The sequence below is a fragment of the Falco peregrinus genome, chromosome 7, assembly GCF_023634155.1.
Source record: "Falco peregrinus isolate bFalPer1 chromosome 7, bFalPer1.pri, whole genome shotgun sequence".
In the NCBI taxonomy this organism is placed as follows: Eukaryota; Metazoa; Chordata; class Aves; order Falconiformes; family Falconidae; genus Falco; species Falco peregrinus.
In genome coordinates, this window is record NC_073727.1 from 56,726,622 (window position 1) to 56,742,354 (window position 15,733).

Genomic DNA, 15,733 nt, shown 5'->3' on the forward strand with positions numbered 1-15,733 from the left:
ATGTCACCCTGGTTGGGAGAACCAAAGATATAAAAATCCCTGTTTGTACATCCTACTGAGCATCCCAGTAAACAAAGGCGTTGGCTGCAGAGCCCTTTTACCTTCATTCACAAGGAAACTGAAGCCTATGGTTCATCTGATCTTTATTTGATGTTACATTGCACAACTCATTTCCCTGAATTTCACAAATGTTTAAGCACAACCAGATTTCTCAGACACTGTCTGATTCTTGTTTCCCTTCATCATGACAAACAGCCCTGTGAAACAAAGGACAATAGAAGAAATTATAAAAGTTATGGGAGAAGAGAGATTTAAAGTTCTGGTTTTGTTTGTTTTCCCCCTCATGGCTATTTATTTCTATCCATCTTCCATAGTTCTTGGGAGGGTTATAAATTCTAAAAAAGGATTTACGTATAAGGAATGGGTTAACTGAATAATAAATATGCCAAATAGCATAAATACTGGCAAGACTGCAAGAGTGAAGCTTCCCAAGAGCAAACAATAGTTTGCACACTAAACTGGTTAGAGGTTAGAGGAGATTTCCAAGTCTCATAGCAGCATTGCCGCCAATTGGATTAAAGCTCTCAATCCTGTAATCGATGTGACAGCCATCTTGCAGTCATCCCACAGTTGGTTTTGGGAGGGCCTGGAAGCAGAACATTGCTTTCAAAAATGAGGTCTTGCTGGAACTTAGCTGCTGTTAAATCCCCACACCAGAGAGGTCATCTCAAGCACCCTTCTGAAACTCTGGCAATGTTTTGACACAGGAAAGGGCTGTATATGTTTGCATGTCTGCCTAGCTACATCCCACAAGCATGTACAACCAGGTGTAACTTTAATTTCCATGACTTTTCCTGATGTTTGTTTGCTGGGTTTTTTTTCTTTCAGGTTCTAGCAAATTTTAGCCTTATTTTCCATGTGATATGTCACAGAAATGTAGACGAAACCACAATTATTCAGATTATTTTGCAAGTCACTTATGAAATGTTTGCAATATAATAATTTGAAATATTATTAGTTCCATTTTGGTCTCTTTTTCAGTCTAGTTTATATAATAAGAAATACTATATTTCATTAAACTAAATTTTGTGGGAGATAACAGGGAATCAGCAACTATCTGGGGCTCAGTGGTGCTGTTTCTTTTCTTTTTTCTTTTCCTATAGTCTTCATCATCTGAGTTCTCATAAATGCCAGAGGGGCTTTTCTTTATAATTTACAGCAAGTATCAGACATAGAGCAGAACTGGTTGTAAAAGTTTAATTAAGTGAAACATTTTAACAAGAAATTCAGAGAACAATATGCCCTGCTCTAACTAAGTGATTGTAGAAATAACATTGACAAGAAACGTGTGTGTTCCTAAATGAAAAACTTTTGCAGACACAGGACAGCAAAACCGTTCCAGAATTCTAGATTATGCAACTAACTAGAGCTGATCTTTTTATTAAGTGATTTCAAAATGCATGTATAATTTGCTGCCTATACAGAGATTCTACACATGCATCCACATCCACACACACCATACAGTACGTCATCCACCTCTGGCTCTAAATTATGCTATTGATACTTTTAGAGCAACTGTCATTATGGCCTACTGATACCTTACAAAGTTTATTTAGAAACATTTAGTTGTTCTCTAAGTGACACCAAATTTTGTACTACTCTTCTGCTGGCAGATTTATTGCTCATGTGGGAAACGAGGATTTCTTAAAGGCCATACGGACGTACAGAATTGCTTCTATTCCATTTCTACACAGCCAGATCCTGGCCCAAATGTAATTGATGGCAAAATGTCTATTGGCCTCAGCAGGAGTAGGCTTTGGCCAGTTAGGTGCATAACTTGAGAAGTACTTTGGGATCCAGTAGGACAAAGGCTATATTATTATCTATAAAAATCTACACAAAAATATCATTGAAAAACCACGCGGACAGGAAAATTAATCACTAATAAATTCAAGACAGGCCAGAATGAAGGTTGCCTGTGCAACACTAACCAGAGCCTCTTTATATACTTTTCTACCCAGTTTTACCTAGTATCACAGAGAAAGTCTGCCAGGGACAATTGTCCTGGGTTCTGGTCCCATGCCTTAAACATGGAAATAACCATATATCTCTCATCACCCTTTCCCTCATTTAATTAACCATCCAAGGGATTAAGGGAAACTGGGAACATGTAGAACAAAAGCATTATGTTGGAGGTTTGCAAGACACGACTGGGCAAAGTCTGGAGCAACCCAGTCTGAGCTGAAGGTTGCCCCTCCTTTGAGCCGGAGGTTGTACTAGAGATCTCCTTTCTTCCAACCTGAGTTACTGTGTGGTTCTCTGTGACTAACTGATATGGCTTTAGGTTACCATACTTAACATCATACTTACCTTTTGGTAAATACTTTATGAGCAATTTGCTTCATCATCATTCTAATATATCATTGTACAAAGACAAAGTTTTATGCTATCGCTGTGTGTAAATGCATTATTATTCTGATTGAAACCATGAGGTGTAGGGCCCAATACCAAACTCAGATCCAACCACTAGTCTGAATACTTTCTGTCACTAACCTACTACTGTTCTGGCAGCATCAAACACGACACATGCACACCAGTATATTTCCGATAAAAACTTTATAACAACCATTGAAGAGTACAATTAAAAGACTACCAGTTTTGAATGCTTTTGAACTGGTATGATGGTGACATATTTCAACAGCATGAAATTGAAATAATGTGGTCAAGGCAAACTACATCACTTCCATCCATCTTTTACCCCTGTTTCAAGCAACCTGATAACCAGTCATGGCTGAACAAAAGGGAAGTAGGTGTCAGGGCAAGTTTGCCAGGAGGCTTGAACTTCTATCTTTAGATTGATAGTAAGATATTATCACAGCTCTCCCAACCACGTTTCTGTTCCAACTGTCTTCTCTCCAGGAAATAGCTTCATCCTTAACAACACATAAAACATACAAAACCCCCCGCAAACTGCATTGTTCCCAGGGTATTACATGCCAGCTATCGGATGATATTCTTTTGTGAAATAACACGAGTTCCTTTGACCCTCAGTGCCTGTGATAATTTGTATCCATCTGGACCATCTTCTGCAGAAATCTTCCTTAATTTCTCTTTAGTATTTCTAGGTTCCAGGCCCACCAGAATTTCTGAGTCCAGGGGATTTCAAACCTCTTTAACCTGTTGTGTTGGAAACCTTTTCTTTCACCTACTTTTGCACAAGAAGCAACACCTCACTGCTTCTCTTACTGATGAGGATGTCTCTGCAGTGGGGATGGACCAAGGCCTACCCTTGCCTTTACCTTCCTTAAAGTATTTTTCTCTGTGAGCTTGCTGTGTGTTTGGATATGTAATTATGTTCACAACCATCCAGTCAGTCCTATATGCTGCATAGGTGCCTATGTGAGCATAAGTTTGCAAAATCAAGTGGGTAGTATAGGTAACAATGTAGGATAGATTCTTCATGGCTAATGCTGTCATTCCCCACAACCTTATCTTGTACTCTTTATCTGGTCCATACTCACTTCGCAAGCATCCTAAATTCCCCTGAAGCATTCCAGTTATTGAAATCTCCTCAGCCAGTTCTGCATCTATTCTGTGTTATTCATGACAACTTGGGCAGAAGTACCCCTCTGCTTTACCAAACAACAGATGTTTTCCCAGCGCATGAGAACTGATGACAAAAGCATGATTCTTACCATTCATATTCTAAAACGTGATTTTGGTAGCTGTTGGAATAAACAGCAACATTAGATCTCCTCAGAATGGCTGAGGAAGCATCATCTGTTAGTCTGGGCATTGGCAGAGTGATAAGATCAAGCACATTGAGCGGCAGTATCACCACCAGCTTACAGAAGTAAAAAAGGTTATACCAGATGCTTACACCACGCTTCTGTTGTGAGGAATTTGCCAGGTGTTTGCTGTAAGCAGAGACCCACCACAAGTTATAACCTCATCTTGATTTCCCAGCAAATGATTTCAAAAGGACATGTTAGAAACAATATTGAATTTATGGATAAATCTACACTGCCTTTGGGACTGAAGGAACAAGTTCTGGTCTCTGAACAAGTGATATGAACTAGCTCAAACATTATATAGCCTGTAGGAAACAGGACTTGGAACAACTCTCTATTCAGTGTCCAAGTTTCCTCAAAGAGGCAGCCAAAAGCCATATACAGCATAGATGTCTGGGGGACGTGAGACTTGAAGACCTGAAGAAGCGAGGAGTGAACCAAATGGACAGCAGAGAGAGCGTACAGAATCAAAATGCTCACTACACTTACCCTACAAATGGCATGGTTAGATACTTAAAGGAAGTCACTGGGGTGAACAAAGAGCATCTTAATCAAGGAGATGCATGAGGAAAAGTAACAGACCTGTAGCTCTCTGAGTGCTGCCTGCCACTTCTATAATTACGTTGTGGAAGTTATACTGAAAGAGGCTGGGGACTCCTGGGTTTCCGGGCAAACTGGTTATTCTTACAGAGGTAATACTCTGCTCTGCTCTTTGGCTTTGGCTAAGGATGGAAAGCAAATAGCTTCCATAACATACTTTTCTTTCCCCACACATTTCCCCTGCTAGCACTGCCTCTGCCACAGTTCAGATGTATTCCAATATTGTTGCCGAGCAGAGGAAAAAAGTGAAGGTACACCTACTCGTTATTTTGCAGTAGTACATTTTCTGATAGTTACTATGATTACAGGACATTGTTTCTGAAAAGCTTGATAGTGTTTTCATTCAGAACTGGTTTCTGTAGAAAATGTTTTATGGATGCCCTGAAAGCACTGGTAATTATAGCTCTATCAGTAGGTTTCATGTATTAAAGGCTTTTGAGTTGGAACCCCCCAAAATCACTCCACCTACTAATATACTGTTTTGTCACCAGTCTCTTAAACATCCCCACACAGTACCCACCACTGACTCTGAAATGCCATTTGCTTCTTTCCCTTCTAAAGCCTGTAATATTCTTAAGTTTTAAATCAGGGTCTAACCTGAGAGGCAGTTAAGATCCCAAGCCAGTAGCAAGATGCTACTAGACTCCTATGCTAAGGCAATTGGATCAAGCTTCTGCATTTAGCCAGAAAACTCCCATTTCCCAGGTACATGCTCGCTCCCTCACACTTCACACTCCCCTTGAGTCTGCATCACATTATGCTGCAAAAATGGAAGAAAACTGGAGAGATGGTATCACTGTCTCTGAAGTTCAGCATAGGTGTTCATTTATTTCAAGATTACTACCTTTGAATAGTCTCAGAGAGACAATAATTAAAAAAAGGTCTCACAAACACCTAATACCTTTGTGTTGTTTGACATGACAGACAGACATTTCACATTGTTAGCAGGCTGTCTCTCCATAGTGTTCTTTCCTGGTTGTTACTATATTTGTTTCTTTAATAAGCCTTTGGTTTTCTCTATGGCAATGACTGGCTTACAACAACTTACAATACAGAAAGTTATGCAAAAGCATTTCATTTTAAAGTTGCTGAACAGAAAACCAGCCAAATCTAAAGGAACACACATCCCTCACACATAGCCCATATACATAAAGTTATGAAGTCAAATGCATTACAGCAGTACAAACCCCACCTCATCTCTCTCTCAGACACATCTGTCTATATGTGCACGCATGCATGCAAACACGCACACACACGCGTACAATGTACCTTACTGTCAAGTTAAAAGCCTAAAGTTAATCCTTAATCCTTAGGTCATCCCCTTCATTTCAGCACATCGAACCCGCCAAGTCTTCCCAGCATGCCTGTCAGCAGTTAGCTGACATAACTCTTCCCACTCAGGTCCCATTAATTCAGCAGCTTCACCAATGGTGTTCCACCAACTTTGTCATCTAAAGCTTCAATTTTTGTTTAAACACAAAATCAGAAAGTTATTTTTTTAAAATGTTGCAGTGAGGCTGTTGGACTTAATTTTGTTCTCCTTTTAGCTGAAATGTGCTGATGAATTTGATGTACAATTTTGGAAGTTATATGATCTTATTCAACATTGGCCAGTTCCTCCTCCAAAAGAATGGAACTGAAATTTCCCAGTCCTTTTAGAAACACACTTTTGTTTTTAAAAAGTTTGTTGGTATTTTGCTAGCAAAGTAATGACATGGTGAGTTCTTTGTGACCATTTGTATGTCTGTGTCACATGGACTTCTGTGTCTTCTGTCTTAAGGTTTACACTGAAAGTCACTATCTTTCTGGGTTTTGCAAATCTTCTTAATATATATCCCATGTCTGATTACCCTTACAACATATTACCCATTACAGAGACAGGATCTAGTTTTAATAGCTCATGCTCTGGATTGGGGTTCAGTTCCCAGGCCAGTTTTGGATCCACTGCATAATCCAGTCACCTCATTTTCTCATGTATCAGTTTCCTAGCAGTGAAATGGGAATTACACTTCCCTACTTTTGAATGGAGTTGTCAAAAGGAATTCATGATCTGGAGATTAACTCTAATGGTGCTGAAGACCATGAAGCAGATAGACACACTGTAATGGCAACAAGAAATCAAGATACATGTATTGACTTCTCTCTCCCATCATCATGTTTATTGTTTTAGAAACTTGGAGTTGATTTCATGTGCTAAATCACTCAGAAACACTCTAGTCCACCCCAAAACCATCATACATACCAGGCATCAAACATATAACACTCTCATACAGATAAATGATCCGAGGAATGGACCCAACGGCTGCTAGCAGTTAATTTATATCGTGGTTTTGCCATAAACTTTTAACTTTGGAAATAATCTGCCACCCGTTTCAATTTTTGGCTGCCACATAATGCACCTTTGTGAAGTCACTTTTCTGTCTAATAGAGATGTTTCTTTTCACGGGTGAACGTTTGTTTAAAAATAACAAATAGTTATCTCATTTACTGTTCACAAAAAGCATGCCACTTAACCATATGTAACCAAGCCCCATTTCATCTGGTTTAATGTTTAGCAAGGCATGCAAACTGGTCGATATTACAGGGAGAAGATGATTTATTTAATAAAATTACATTACTTCTTTTTTCCATTAAAAAAAACCAATAATTGCAACAAAGAAGTGTTTAAAGTAGAAAAGCATAGCCTGCAAAGATTGATACCGAAAAGTCAGCACATATTGGAAAGTCTGATGCTAAGCTCAGCTGCTTCCTCACCCCGTCTCCACTTCTGCTTTGTATCTGGTGTGCAGCCAGTCTCTCCTTCTGAAGTCAAGTACTCCCATAGTGATTAGTGATATCCACCATAATGTAGTTAGCAGATAGCCCATTTGTTCCGCTGTGGAGAAGGCTGCAACAGAACTTTTTTAAGCACACTTTTCTCCATTGGGGAGGATAAAGTTTAGGATATATGTAGATAGTTAATGTAAATGTGTACTTTTTATCTACCTGTCTGTATTCTCCTTGTGGACAAGGAATTGAACAGGAGTCAGCAGTATGGTCTTCTGCCCAAGGAGGCCAACTGCATACTGGGCAATTGTAGCTAGCAGATCAGGGAAGAGACCCTTCTGCTCTACCTGGCATTTGTGAGACCACATCTGGATTACTGTGTCTGCTTTGGGGATCCCCAGTGAAAGAGAGCCATGGACATACCAGAGCAAGTTCAGCCGTGGCCAGCAACCTAGTCAGGGGTCTGGAGCACACAGTGTGTGAACAAGAGGAAAATAGATGAGGTTTTTCAGTCTTAAGAGGAAAAGGCTGTCTTGCATGACCTTTGCATGGTTGTAGAGAAGACAGAATCAAGCTCTTCTCAGAGAAAAAAGACAAAGAGCAATAGCTAAAACCATACTAAGGGGAAAAAATGTCACCCTGTGAGTGATCAAACACCAGCACTGATCCCAGAGAGGTTGTGGAATCTCCTTCCTTGGAGATGTTCAGAACTCAGAAGAGCACAGTCCCAAGCAACTTTATCTGACTTCAAAGTTCAATATAACTTCAGAGTTAGCCCTACTTTGTGTGAGCTGATGGATCAAATCTCCAGAGACACCTTCCACTCTGAATTACTCGATTTCATGGTAAGACCTAAACCCTGTAAGCACCCAAAAAAGGTGAAATCCTGTGGGTTCACACCTATTTGATGGCAGAGATCCCTCAAAGAAAAGCTTGGTCATGAATGCCCCAGTGACAGGAAAATGTTCCAGTGGAACTCACAATCAACAATCCAACATAAATGTGTGTTAAACCTGGCTTCAGCACTTCTTGTGCTCCCAAAACTATTTAGTGTAATGTAAGTGGAGGAAGTTCATATTTCCCACTCACATTGGAAGTCACAGAAAATTGCTCTAGATGACATTTTATGGTCATAGACTCCCTGCTTTGCTGCTGTTGTTTATCTTTAACACATGTAGAAACAGTTTTGGGGAAAACACAGGCCAATAAATATGATCTTTTGTTTTGATGTAATGCATTCCTCTTACTCATTAGATGCCTTTTTGAGATTAATCTAAGAATGTTGCTCTTGCAGTCAACCAGATAAGGCTTCTCTTTTCTTTTGGAGAAGGGAGGGGTGGGATGTCTACAATTCTTTTGTCTAGAGCAACACTAATACTTCATGCAATTGGGCCTTTGTTCTTAAAATAAACACATAAACTTGGCTTAAAATAAGAAGTAGTAGAATTTGTTTGTTATTAGAACACACTTATGACTAGCAGAACTATCAACAGCAGCTGTCCTTTTGTACTGTGTGAGATGACCACACTTCCCCCACATATTTTTGAGGACAAGAATGGCATGTGCTATGACGCTAAGGATGTCAGAAATGTTGAGGATGCCTTTCAAATTACATTTACTGCTCTGTGTTTCTCCAACTGTTCAAGAAGCACTATAAGAAAGCAAGGAGATTCTGAACAAGGCAAGCAGCCTACGCCAAATTGATTTTATCTCTGAGCTTGTCTTCTAATATACTTGTAATATTTCAATAACCTTCTAATAGCAGGTTGTGAAGCATAGTTAGGGACAGTGCCCTCTGAGGAAAAAAAGCACACAAAACAGACCCTTCATGCATACACGCACATCTTTCTAGGAGTTCTGTAGTACTACAATATATACACCAACTGCAACATGCACACCAGAGTTTGGGAACCTTTTTCAGAGGCCTGTAATTGCCTCAATCCCCTGTATTCAAAGTTGTTTATGGCCTTTTCATGTCCCTTTAGATATTGCCCTAGAAATGTCTGGTAGAAAGCCATGGGGGATTTCTCTGTATTCTACCCTTTGTTTAACCCACTGATCTGGCTGCTGAAAGGCACAGTGTGTGACTGTCAGACTATGCCCCTGTTTGCTAAATACTTTCACAAAGTCAGAATCACAGAATAGTTGAGGTTGGAAGGGCCCTCTGGAGGTCATTTTGTCCAACGCCCCTGCTCAAGTAGGACCACTGAGAGCCAGTGGCCCAGCACCATCCCCATATGGCTTTCAAACATCTCCAAGGAGGGATGCTCCACAACTTCCCTGGGCAACCTGTGCCAGTACTCAAGTCATCCCCACAACACAAAAGTGATGCTCAGAGGGAACCACGTGTGTTTCAGTCATGCCCATTGCCACTGGTACTGTCAGCTAAAGAGGATGCAACACTTGCAGTGAACCAAGGAGACAGAAGCTAACTCATGTATTTGATTCCAGTGCCCAACAGAAGTGTATAGCATAAGACAGTCCCTGGCAAAATCTCTGGTTCAGGGAGAGAAAGATGTGAATCTGTTCACACTGAATCATCCTCAGTGCTATCAGTAACTCATGGGTGCAGGGTCTGGCGGAGGATGTGTCTTTAGTTCCAAAGGTATGAAATATTACCTTCAGTCAACTTCACAAGCATTTTTCTTCCAGAATTTAACCTTCAAACCCACAAATCTCAATAGCAAGCAACAGCACAAGTCCTTAAAATCAGGCAGTGGGTAGGACCTTCTGCTTTAAATTCTCTTTTAACCTATGCTGAGCTGCTGTTCTTTAAATTGCTGCTACAGCTGCTTAGTTTCCCTCCCCAGCATTATCAGTTGATTATTGGTATTATTTCATTGTTTCTTCTTGCCTGAGTGGTAGAAAATAATAGCCGTGTCACAGTGATGCACCAGCTTTAGTGATGTCCTGGCCATGTCAGAGCAGACAGACACCAGCTCCTGGCACCACCCTGGTGATGCAGCAGCCACGTCAAATCAGGCAGAACATTAGTGGCGGCCATGTCAGTGGAGGGTTGGTGACACAGCCAGGTCTGGTGGATATAAAAAGGGCTGAGCCAGTTCAGGCTGGCAGACAAATTGGCAGGCTGGCTGGGTGGGCAAGGGCAGAAAGGGTAGGGCAGGGCAGAGCTAGATGGCTGTTTCACCTTTGTTGCTTTTCCTATGCATTGCAGCTGGACACACAAAGAAGGATGCAACCAGACCACAGTACACTCCTGTCCTCTCACTCTGGAGAGCTGTCAAAGCTTTACAGGACAGATAAGCACCCACCTGTACCCCACCACAGCCTTGCAGGGAGCTGGAAGCTCTCCAGAACTATGGACAGAGGGAGCTTGCCACCCTTTTACCCTGGGTAGCCAAGGGCTGGCTGGGCCCCATATGATCTCCAAGCACCCTCCCTGATGATGAAATAGCCTCATCAGAGCAGGCAGGACACTGGGGATGGCCCATGTCAAAGTGGGGTGAGTGGTATGGGTGGCCCAGGAGGGGTGTCTTCTGTCTATCAGGGAGATGTGGGACAGACAGCCTTGGCATAAGGCTGGAAGACAACAAGGTGAGGGGTCTCCATGGAGATGGAGGATGGCTGTTCCAGTTGCTGGTTCTCCTGTCTTTGACAGCCGCAGCCCTGGCTCTGTAAATGAGGAGACAACAACTTCTGCCACTTATCCAGAGTGCTGCATCTTTTTAGAAGGAAAATGATCTAAGATATGAGGAAACACACATAGTCCCAGTCAGTACCACATCATAGTCCTACCAGCAGCTGTAGGATCCTCACAGCCATGGACAAGGGACCATTACACTACCTACTATCTCTGTACCCCACCATAGTCCTATAGGCAGCTGGAAGCTCTATTCACAATACATCTACCTGGCAAAACTGATCAGATATTAAATTGTTTAAAGCTAATTTGTCTCTAAAAGCAAGTGTGATTGCAGTTGGGGAAAATATCATTGCTATATATACCTTAGGGTGCAAAACTCTTGTACAGTATCAGTCACAAAAGCACAGATACAGGGAAAACAGCACAGCCCATGGAAGCCAAATAGTAGCTTTAAGGAAGGAGTATTATGCAAAAGGTCACTCATGATTAAGGGCATCCTGTGCTGAAGAGTGAGACAGTGATGGCTCCAGCGAGACCTTTGGCCTTAACTAAGGCTTTCTAAATACACGGATACAAGAGGAGGAGGATGAATCTTCTTAAAATGTTTTTTCCCCCATATCCGGTACATGCACAGATCTCACATCGTGGCTTGACCTTCACTGGTCCAAAACACTTGAAGTACATTACTTTTGGCAGCTCTACAGTGAGGTCAGCAACCTCCAGCAAGAGCCAGCAACAAAGAGCTCAGGTGCAATAACATCTTAAATCACCACAGCTGCTTGTTTGGCATATCAAGTCACAGGTCCAAGTGGACAAGTATAAAAACCTACAGGTTACATCTATATTAGTAAACTAAAAAGCATCAGGGCCATCAAGCCATCTGGAACAATCTGATCACATCCATAATACTAAACTCTCTTAACCTCTAGAACAGGACAGCCGCCTGCATGTTCCCTATTGGCAATGGTCCCTGGCCCATACTAATTCACAAACCATACCTAAGAATTGTTTGGGAGATTATTATTTGATCTGGGCCAAAACCACACTAAGGACTGTTCTAACAATTGTATAGCATGGAGAAGTTCCAGTAGCTGTGCCCATGCCTTGACACTGTTTAATTTACCAGAATACATGTACCCATAGTTTTCCACGTGTCACTAATCCATCTGCTGTCCCTATGTATTTTTGGTCTCTGAATTTAGATATTTAAAACATATGCAGCCTGACAGTACCTCTTTACTCTACACACTCATAATTGATGTGTTGGCATGCTGCGCCCAAACTTTCCTCCATAAATATACATTTTTGATGACTGCAAATGAATACATCTCTACTTGGAATAAAAACTCCCATGTTTGGTCAAGCCAAGCATACTTTCAGAACTGGAGCAGTCTGGAATGCACATCTGGAATGTGCGATAGCGTTAAGGGATCCTGAATATCAGAACAGCAACAAGTTGGGCTTCTGAAGCACAGCAGTTACTGTGCTTGGTGCAAAGGCTTTGATGTTCTCTGGTTGACAGGCCTCTACAGTCGCTGCTGTGATGTGAAGTGTCTTGGTGCTTTTTAATGTGTTGAGTTCTGTTAGAATTCTGCAAGGTCTCAGGTTCTGGTCCTACAAACATATGCCAAAAATAGACTTCTTTTACAACTCTCCTGGAAATGTGAGGTCTTTTCTGCACCCATCCTAAATGCAAAATCATTCTTAGAAACCTCTGAAAATGTACACCGGAGCAGGCTGCATATGCACAAACCTACTCAAACACCAGTGGGACACTTCGGTCTCCTACCATAGCTGTTTAAAAGCACACAAGCTTGTAAAGACTGCAGTGCCTCCTGTAACTGCAGCTTTTGCCCAGGCTAAACAAGGCAACAGGTCTGCACACCCTCTGCATCCCCAGCATGTTTCTCATGCTCCCTGCCTCAGCCTGGAGAGCAGGGAGAGTTTGCCTTACAGGCCAGGGAGGCTCCCAAGCACAGATAATGAGATTATCAAAATTCCTCCTTCCCGTCTCAACACCGGAAGTACTGAAGGAGGGTATACTATCAGGATTAAGCCTTTTCAGGACTCAAGGGGTGCGTGTGTGTGCATGTGTGTCTTGGTGGCCCTGAAAGTCATATATGACCATGAAAAAAGATTATTCACCCTCAGACCCTTAAAGTTTTCCAGATGATCAAAATAACATAGAAGTATTTTGCCCAAAGATTTTTGTGTTTACTAACAAAACCACCACTGGGTTTGAAGCTTCTTTTCACTGCCTCTACCTTTCCTGTGAAGAACACAAGGGGTTATAACTTAGGGGCAGTAAATGCAGAAACCCAAGAATCTGCAAAACAAGCCCAAAACATAACTTTTCCCCTTTAAGTTATTGGCTTCTTCTTTACTTTAACCTGCTTTCCTTCCAAATACAACATGTTTTTTTGGAACATTAACATCCAACGTGCTTTGTTATCATTTAGTTAGCTCATTCTTATTAAAGATCCCTAAGCAGATCTCAGTTCTTTATATATGAAAAAAAATCATCATCTATAGAAAAGCTGTGAGTCACAGATCGTTCCCCATCTCCCTGCAAGAAAGTGTCAGGAGCAGGAAGATTCTACCATTTTAAAAGTTTTTCCCAGTTCATTTGACAGTGATTATTTTTAATATGGCACCAATAAATCCATTCAGATTTGGAGCAATGTTCACATGAATAGACAAGAAAAATTTCAAAAATAACTTTTCTCCTGTAGATGTTCCAATAAACAGGGTCATGTTATGCTCAATAGTAATTATGAGATGACCCTATAAATTATTGTCCAGTGATTCATGTTATTCTATAGACTTTGGGTCATACACATCATTTCAAGCTGAAAGTGCTGCAAGGGATATATTAGGCTCTGGAGGAAACAGAGAAAGAATATAGTGTACACTTCATATTGGTATCATGGGAGACCTGGCTATGAGAAAGCACTTTCCAGCAAAATATACTGAAATTGCTGCAATGAACCTGAGCTGAAGTAGTAACTGGAGTGCATGTTTCCCTACTCACTTGAGAGAGGGAGGTTCTCAGCTTGTCAGCAGAAGCAATGACTAGACTTAAATGCCCATAAGTTCCTTGTCTGCTCAGTGCTAGAGAGAAGATTAAGTGTAATAACATTAACGTGGTTTTGCCTCACAACATGATTTATGATGGTGTGACACTGTACAATAAGAATCAATGTACTCCATTCTCTCATGAAATTTTCTTCAGTTTACCTGAAAACACTTTCTGTAGGAGGCAAATAGAACTTAATTTTAGAGGTGGGAAATAGGCATGAGCAACTAAAAGTTAATTATGTGTCCGACGACCATTTAGAAGCCCAGAAACCCAACTGGGACTATGTGGGTCAAGGCACACACTATGTCCTTTTGATTTCCTGAGACATTTTTGCTATACCAAAACTGTATCTCTTAGAGAAACCAGTGCATACCCATCAGCTCCTGAGGAAACCGGACAACCTCTGTCTGCTCAGTTGACTCTTAAAAAAACAAGTGTACCTCTCAATCAAAGCTGGCAGAAAAAGAAAGGAAACCCTTCACTAAAATGGAAAATCTAGTTTGCCTGTCTTCATTTGTTTGATTGTGGAGTTTGCTGATCCTATGATCTGCCTTTGCTTTTCATTAATAGTAAAGAGAAATGTGTTGTTCCAAGAAAATACGTTTCTGTTACCAAAGATGAACAGGTATCTCCACAGCTGACTCTCCACAAACACTGAGCACAACCAACCCTCCCTTGGCCTCCCAAACTCACAACATTGAAAACGAGCCTTTTTTCCATGTCAGTCCCATCTGGCTGGTCCCATCTGAGGGCTGTCCAGACACTGCTGGGAGGAACTGGCTGCAAATCAGGTCAACAGCTCTGGCAGGATCCTTTCACCCCAGCTGGTATCTTCTTGGCTATCTCACACATTATATCACATCATCAATGTGCTGGTGTCCAATATATGGCAGGGAAAGAGCTGCAACAGCATCTTCTTCTCAGGGCTTTCCCAGACACTGCCAGAGGCTTATACAGCAGGAAGGTGCATGTGCTTTATAGTTCATATGTATGAAGGATTATACATCTCATTTAGGTTGGTTTAAGGGCACGAACTCAGATCAGCTTTACTGCACAGATGTCCACATTGCTCACCGTGTGATGATGGAGGAATGGAAACATAATCTCCAAGTACTTTCAGAGGAGTCAGCCAGCCACCACAACAAGATGCTTGGGCACCAGTGACCTGCAACATAAAAGCACTTCTGCAGTGTCTGGAGGGCTGTACTTTTCCTTCTAGTTCCTTCAACAGCATTTTCTAGCAACCCATCTATCATGCTATCTGAGATTTCTTTCCTGTGCTCATCTCCACTTATTATGCAGCAAGCAATAAACTGATGACTCTTGCCTGCCTACTGGCAGAGCCCTCAGCAGTCTGCAGGATGCATCATGGTTAGTGGTTGCCTTCCAGAAACAAGCTGCTATGCTACTGTAATATTATTGCTTATATCCCAGTGTTACAGTTTCTGGAACACAAGGTGAGGAGAAACATGAAGTAATAACTTAATCAGAAAGAATGTGATTTGCTGCAATTCAGCAGCTGGGAGAAGTCTCACCATTGCCAGCCCTTGTTATTCAACTCACCAGATGTCCGCTGGAGATAGAACACAGCGGAGAGGAAGCAGCCTGGGAGGTTCCTGGAGTGGTGGAAGATGGCAGCTCCCTGACCCAGCTGGTGAGGGAGCCAGCTAGGGAAGGTGCCCGCTGAGCCTGCTGTTTGCCAGCAGGGACGGGCGGGTGGGTGATGTGGTGGCTGGAGGCCGTCCTGGGCACAGCCGTCATGAAATCAAAAAGGTTTTGAGGCTCAGAGCAGTGAGGAGGGGGCTCAGCAGAACGGCTGCCTTGGGCTTCCAGGGGGCCGACGCTGGCCTGTTCAGGGGCCTGGCTGACAGAGCCCCTGGGGAGGCAGCCCTG